Genomic DNA, 7919 nt, shown 5'->3' on the forward strand with positions numbered 1-7919 from the left:
GGGTTGGATCGAAATGGATGAACTGTTCATTTGCTACTTGTCTCAATGGATCCAGGTACTGAAAATAAGAAATGGAAGTGTTCAAAAAGCAGTACCTTCTATCTCGAGGGAAATATTACAGTGGAATTTAAAAGGCAGACTCAGTGTAATGTGGTTGTTTTTGTCACACTAAGTCAATGATCAGCGACAGGTATATAGGACAACAATAAGTCAATACAATTTTACCTGAAAAAAATAAAAAATGTACACTTAAATTTGTGGTATTTTAAGTGTGGTCTTGGCAGGTTTCTTTCTTTGAGAGCAGACCACAATTACAGTGTGTTCTGTTCTCTCCCTCAGAACTCTGTATTACAACGATTGTGGCGCACCGCATTGGGGAAAAGGATTGATTGACTTTGATCTGCTGGTTCTTAGAATTTCCCAGTCCGGTACGTATCGAATTGGTTTGTTTTTGTCAAAAAAGCATTTGCATCTAAGAAAACAGATGTACCCACCACATAGGTTGGGTTTTAATGATTTGGTATTCATTAAAAACTGTGCAAGTCAACTCATGGGATTTGGTGATATTTGAATCACCATGTTGGAGGCCGTGGTTTGAAGAGTTCGTTTTTCTTTTTTTTTGTCCTGCCCAGCTACTCAGGCCCATATTTGCTGTACGGATTTATGTTACAAAAGAGAAGTGTGGGATACTTCTCTTGTTGCCTTATTTGTATTTGACTGTATTATATGGATTTCTATTATTATTTGGTGCAGCCTGACCGTAGCAGGAGGGGATAGAAGGATGTGGAGGTCTTGCACCTCCGTAGTGATGGGTCCGGCAACACAGATGCATCGGCGCATGCGTCGATACCCTGTGTCGGTGCGCGTATCGCTTTTAGAAAGTCACGTGACCGAACACGAGCTGTTTTGGTCACGTGACCGCTCACGAGCTGTTCTTGTCACGTGACTGCTCATGAGCTGTTCCGGACACGTGACCGATACGCGAACTGTATCGCACTGACGCGTGCGCGCCAAACTGTGTTTATAAGGAAGCGGCGCATCTGTCAACGAGATGCACCTGGCAACAGAATCGGCGCACTTCTCTCATTGGCCATTTGTCATTTATCGTCGTCGATCATGGAGCAGCCTCAGGGAAAAAGAAAAAATTCCGCCGTGTGGGACTATTTTGATCAAATACCGGATGATAAGGTATTGGTGTTCATTTCCTTCTCGTTTCATCCTCTTCTCTCAAAGTTTCCACTTGATCTATTAGAATTCAAAATCTCTTCAAAATTATTCTTAGTTTACTATTCATATTTTCTGCAGGTTAAATGTCGCATTTGTTCGACAGAATTGTCGTACATCAACAAATCCACCTCCTCAATGCTGAGGCGTTATAGGGCCAGGCATGAAAATGAAGTTCCAGAGACACCCAGGATAAACTCAGGTATACAGCCATTCTACAACTTACTCAGTTTATTTTTTGAGAATTAATTCCCTTCTTCTTTATCTCATTTTTAACCATCAAGCTACCAGGAAGCAGATGCTGGATGAGGCTCTGCTGAACTTCATTGTGAAGGACTGCCAGCCCCTCAGCATTGTGGAGAGTGAAGGGTTCAGGGAACTGGTGCAGGTCCTTGAGCCATCATATGTTTTGCCTACCAGAAAGGTTTGTGTGGAAATTATCTAAAGTTGTAGTTGATACATCCAATTTATTTAATATTTAAATTGAATACGTTGAGTTGCTTTTGGTTTGACTTGGTGTTATTTTCAGACCATCCAAAAAATGCTGGTGACAAAATATGAGGAGGAACGAGAACGAGTGAAATTGGAAGTACAGCAAGCTGTGGCAGTGAGTATAACAGCTGACATGTGGACATCTGTAAACATGGAGGCTTACTTGGCTCTTACCTGTCACTACATAAATGATAATTTGCAGTTGTGTACATCTGTGTTGGGTGTGCAATACTTTCCACAAAGTCACACTACTGACAATTTGGCCCAGGTCAAAAGGGACATGATGGCAGACTGGGCCATAACTAATAAAGTAAAGTGTTTTGTGACCGACGCAGCACCAAACATGATTGCATCCACTAGACCAGGGGTCGGCAACCTTTACCACTCAAAGAGCCATTTTGGCAAGTTTCACAAATTAAAGAAAGTAATGGGAGCCACAAAAAATTTTTTTAAATTTAAAATGAAAAACACCGCATACAAAGCTTAAATGCTTTGTGCTATGTTAACCAGGGGTCTCCGACACACGCACCGGCACGCACTTTAATGTGGAAATTTGATGTTACTGCAGCCCGCGAGTTTTGAATGAATGGCGCTTGCCAACCCTCTCATTTTTCCCGGGAGACTCCCGAATATCAGAGTGTGATGACACTGCATTTGGCGCCCTCTACAGTCTGCCCTAACAGTGTACCTGCTCGACCACACGTAGAATGCAATCTCAGCTTACTCACATAAGTGACAGCAAGGCGTACTAACTCAGCAGCCACACATCTTACACTGACGGTACCAATACCCAGAATCCCATGCAGCCCTAACTCTTCCGCTCAACCAACGCACAGAGAGGGGGTGGGGGTTTGATGTGTGGGGGGATTTGGTGGTAGCGGGGGTGTCTAATGTAGACCGGAAGAGTTAGGGCTGCATGGGATTCTGGGTAATGGTTGTGTTGTGTTTATGTTGTGTTGCGGTGGGATGTTCTCCAGAAATGTGTTTTTCATTCTTTTTTGGTGTGGGTTCACAGTGTGGCGCATATTTGTAACGTAACAATGTTAAAGTTGTTTGATACGGCTACCGTCAGTGTAAGCTGTGTGGCTGATGAGTAAGTATGCTTTGCTGTCTCCTGTGTGTGCAAGTAATAACAACATGCAACATGTGGCTGGACTGGCACGCTGTATGTAAATGCTATAGAGGACAATTACTGCAGTGCAATTAGGCCACGCCCTTTATTTAGTAATTAGAGTGTAAATAGGATTATTTTTACCCTGGGAGTTATCTATGAGAGACACTGAGATCCATAAGTCTCCTGGGAAAATCGGGGGGGGTCGGCATGTATGTAGCTGAGCCGCATCAGAGTGGTCAAGGAGCCGCATGCGGCTCCGGAGCCGCGGGTTGCCGACCCCTGCACTAGACAGCTCCAAATTCGACACTCAATTTGCATTGCACATAGTCTTAATTTATTAGTTAGAAAATCATGTGACCAGATCCCCACACTTGCATCCATCAGACACAAAGCTAGGCACATTGTCACATACTTCAGATCGAGCACTACAGCTAAGGAGAAGCTTGCTCAAGTGCAGCAACAGATGGGACGGCCAACCATGAAACTCATCAATGAGGTGGCAACACGCTGGAACAGCACATATGAAATGCTGTCAAGGCTACATGATGAGAAGGAGTCAGTGTGGGTATCTCTGGCCTCTCTAAAAACAGATTTGACTCCACTTACAGCTGATGAGTTTAACATCGTAGGAGAAACACTTCTAAGACAGTCTTGTGAAATCACAATATCCCATTTTAACTAGCTAGCCACTAACATTTTTTTTTAACAAATCATGAATTACTTTGCACCATGTTTGTACAAATAGTAACTCTTGTAAAATAAAAATAAATAAACAAATAATTTATGGAACATCACTAGTAATTTTTCCTGATTAAGATTAATTTTAGAATTTTGATGACATGTTTTAAATAGGTTAAAATCCAATCTGCACTTTGTTAGAATATATAACAAATTGGACCAAGCTATATTTCTAACAAAGACAAATCATTATTTCTTCTAGATTTTCTAGAATAAAATTTTTAAAAGAAATTCAAAAGACTTTGAAATAAGATTTAAATTTGATTCTACAGATTTTCTAGATTTGCCAGAATTTTTTTTTTGAATTTTAATCATAATAAGTTTGAAGAAATATTTCACAAATATTCTACGTCGAAAAAACAGAAGCTAAAATGAAGAATTAAATTAAAATGTATTTATTATTCTTAATAATAAATAAAAAATAAATTTACTTGAACATTGATTTAAATTGTCAGGAAAGAAGAGGAAGGAATTTAAAAGGTAAAAAGTTATATGTGTTTAAAAATCCTAAAATCATTTTTAAGATTGTATTTTTTCTCTAAAATTGTCTTTCTTAAAGTTATAAGAAGCAAAGTAAAAAAATAAATGAATTTATTTTAACAAGTGAAGACCAAGTCTTTAAAATATTTTCTTGGATTTTCAAATTATATTTGAGTTTTGTCTCTCTTAGAATTAAAAATGTTGAGCAAAGCGAGACCAGCTTGCTAGTAAATAAATACAATTTAAAAAAATAGAGGCAGCTCACTGGTAAGTGCTGCTATTTGAGCTATTTTTAGAACAGGCCGGCGGGCTACTCATCTGGTCCTTACGGGCTACCTGGTGCCCGCGGGCACCGCGTTGGTGACCCCTGCACTAGAGCATAGTGCTTCAACCTTGCAAACACAGGCAGCCAAACACCTCCATGAAAATTTGAAGCGTCGAGTCACAGACACTGCTTCCAATCTGGAGTCATTAAGTGTGTTGACCCTAGCAACACTTCTTGACCCCAGATATAAATCACTCGGGTTCCGCAGTTCTTTTAAATTAAATGACGTCATCGTTCGCCTACGTTCCGAATGTGCGTCTGTCATCGGACACACAAATGAGCCCCTGCCAGGACCATCTGCAGAACAGCTGTCTGCACCCACTTCAGGCATTTATTCAGCATTATTTGTTTGTTGTTGTTTGAAATCATGTAATAAAATGCATATTTTTTGTTTTTAAGATAACCTTTGGAAACATCTGGATATGGAAGTGGGAAGGCAGACAAAAAACTCTACTGCAGATGCCATACAAGAGGTCCAACGGTACCTGGCAGAGGGAGCTAGGTCCCAGGACCCATTAAAATACTGGGACCAACAGAAAACCACCTTCCCAAACCTCTTCCAGCTATCACTTCATTTCCTCTGCACTCCCGCCTCCTCTGTGCCCTGTGAGCGGGTATTTTCTACAGCCGGAGAAATTATAACCAAAAAGAGAAATCGTTTAAATTTAATACTTTGGAAAAACTGTTTTTTTTTAATAAAAATATGTAAAAAAAAAAAAAGTCCCAGTCCACAAGCATCATCATTCACAACACGTTCTCTTAGATTTCCATGTTCTGATACAGTGGTTCTCAAATGGGGGTACGCGTACCCCTGGGGGTACTTGAAGGTATGCCAAGGGGTACGTGAGATTTTTTCGGTAGGTTGGAGTTCAAATCCCAGCCGAGTCATACCAAAGACTATAAAAATGGGACCCATAACCTCCCTGCTTGGCACTCAGCATCAAGGGTTGGAGTTGGGGGTTAAATCACCAAAATGATTCCCGGGCGCGGCGCCGCTGCTGCCCACTGCTCCCCAAGGGGATGGGACAAATGCAGAGGACAAATTTCACCACATCTAGTGTGTGTGTGACAATCATTGGTACTTTAATCTTAATCTTAATCTTTTAAAATATTCTAAAAATAGCAACAATTCAAAAATCCTTTATAAATATATTTATTGAATAATACTTCAACAAAATATGAATGTAAGTTCATAAACTGAACATCAAATCAAGTAGTAGGCTATTCCATTCATTACAATGCAACAATGCAATATTCAATGTTGACAGCTAAATTTTTTTGTGGACATGTCCCATGAATATTGATGTTAAAGATGTATTTTTTTTGTGAAGAAATGTTTAGAATGAAGTTCATGAATCCAGTTGGATCTCTATTACAATCCCCAAAGAGGGCACTTTAAGTTGATGATTACTTCTATGTGTAGAAATCTGTATTTATAATTGAATCACTTGTTTATTTTTTAACAAGTTTTTAGTTATTTTTATTTTTATTTTTTCCAAATAGTTCAAGAAAGACCACTACAAATGAGCAATATTTTGCACTGTTATACAAATTTACTAAATCAGAAAATGATGACATAGTGCTGTATTTTACTTCTTTATCTCTTTTTTTCAACCAAAAATGCTTTGCTCTGATTAGGGGGTACTTGAATTAAAAAAAATGTTCACAGGGGGTACATCACTGAAAAAAGGTTGAGAACCACTGTTCTGATACATGTTCACATTATTTATTGACTAACAGCATTCCATGATTAATATCAATAAATTAATATTAATAATAAATGACAGAAAAAATAAGCACACGTATGACTGAGGAGTCATAGTGTAACTTTGTGTGGTGTTTGAGTTGTCCGACTTTTTGTGTGGCCTTAAACGCTTAGTTGTTGACGGACACCGTTAGGGCCGCTTGTTGTCACTGTCACTCAAAGTTGCATTTCAAAATTACACAGAATAAATGTGTTTAATTTGTTTAGAATTCAGATGGGTTTGATTTGGTGCGCGGCATATATTTGCTGTGCGGCGCACAGTGTGACAGTTACAGGAATGGCGGCGTGGCGAAGTCGGTAGAGTGGCCGTGCCAGCAATCGGAGGGTTGCTGGTTACTGGGGTTCAATCCCCACCTTCTACCATCCTAGTCACGATACATGTTCACATTATTTATTGACTGTATCTAAAAAAGATAAACATATATTTTTATTTGAATGAAGATATGAAATAATCCTAAATGAAATACAATGACTTGGTTTATATTATTGTATATACTAGGTCATAAAATCAGTGTCAGTTGAGTCGGTCCATAGGTTGCCTGTAGGGATTTTTAATGTCCAGCAGATGTCAGTATTTAGTGACACAGCATCGACACAGTATCAATACAGTTTTGCAATGTGTCGAAACGCTTCATGAGGCCTCATCGACCCATCACTACTCGTCCGGGTTCTCTGGACCGCCAATGACGGACATGACAGCCGTGTTCATTTAGTTTTCAATGAGTTGTGCTTTTCAGCCATGTAAAAGTCTCTCGCTCGTTCTCCACCGTCAACCACCTCCTCTCCTTCCCGACTGCTGCCTTTAACAGAGCGACAGGTGATCAGACAAACACTCACAGCTGTGTCATCCACGCACCTGTCACTAATCTCGAAGCCGATCCTGACACACCCCGCTTCGCTGCAGGTCCGCAGGCCACGCCCCCCCACAAAGGACAAAAAATGAAAGACAGAGGGGGAAATTGCGGAGACAAGAGGGAAATAAGACAGAGCGACAACAACAACAAACAACAAACACAACAATAACAATAACAACCACAACAACAACAGAACAGCATCAGCAAAAATGATATGTACAAATATGATGCGAAAAGTGGTTTGAAGAGTTCAAGTATCCTCAGGTTGTTCATGAGAGATGGAAGGGTAGACCCTGAAAAAAACCCTAAAAAAAATAATGGTTGTGGGTTTGAGGGTTTTATCAATCAATCAATCAATCAATCAATCAATCAATCAATCAATCAATCAATCAATCAATCAATCAATCAATGTCCTTTATTTAACCAGGTAAAGACTCATTGAGATTAAAATCTCTTTTTCAAGAGCAACCTGACAAAGACGGCGGCACAAACAAAGTTACAATAATAATTACAACAAGACAATACATCAGAACAACAGCAGTCATACCACAACAGGTCAAAAATAATTAAAAAAAACAATTTAGTAATAATTCAATTTAAAAGCAAGTACATTGCCCAAGATAACTTTTAAAATGGGCCCCATTGTGCAAACCTAACGTTTCTTACCTATTGGTACTTTACCTGCTGTTGTGTATTTGGGATCTGCATAAGTCCCGAAAACTTGAAATCAAACTGTGCGTAGATATTTATAAAATAATATTGCCTTCGTTTATACCTTTGCCAAATGAGCCATTTGGAATCTGGTCTGTCCTGTGCCATTTTTTGCACCAATGAAGTCACCGGATTATCCGTAGGTTTCTCATTGTATCCCATTGGGTTGAGTTTTTTCTTGCCCTGATGTGGGATCTGAGCCGAAGATGTCATTGT

At 39.6% G+C, this 7919-nt stretch overlaps 1 long non-coding RNA gene across 1 annotated transcript; it reads left to right on the top strand.

Annotated features, from left to right (window-relative positions):
* Positions 1-1377: 1377 nt before the first annotated feature.
* Positions 1378-1944, top strand: LOC133634859 (uncharacterized). Its single transcript, XR_009821982.1, has 3 exons — positions 1378-1426; positions 1509-1648; positions 1754-1944. It is a non-coding gene; the product is annotated as an uncharacterized LOC133634859 (long non-coding RNA).
* Positions 1945-7919: the final 5975 nt, after the last annotated feature.

The sequence above is a fragment of the Entelurus aequoreus genome, linkage group LG19 (genome assembly GCF_033978785.1).
Source record: "Entelurus aequoreus isolate RoL-2023_Sb linkage group LG19, RoL_Eaeq_v1.1, whole genome shotgun sequence".
In the NCBI taxonomy this organism is placed as follows: Eukaryota; Metazoa; Chordata; class Actinopteri; order Syngnathiformes; family Syngnathidae; genus Entelurus; species Entelurus aequoreus.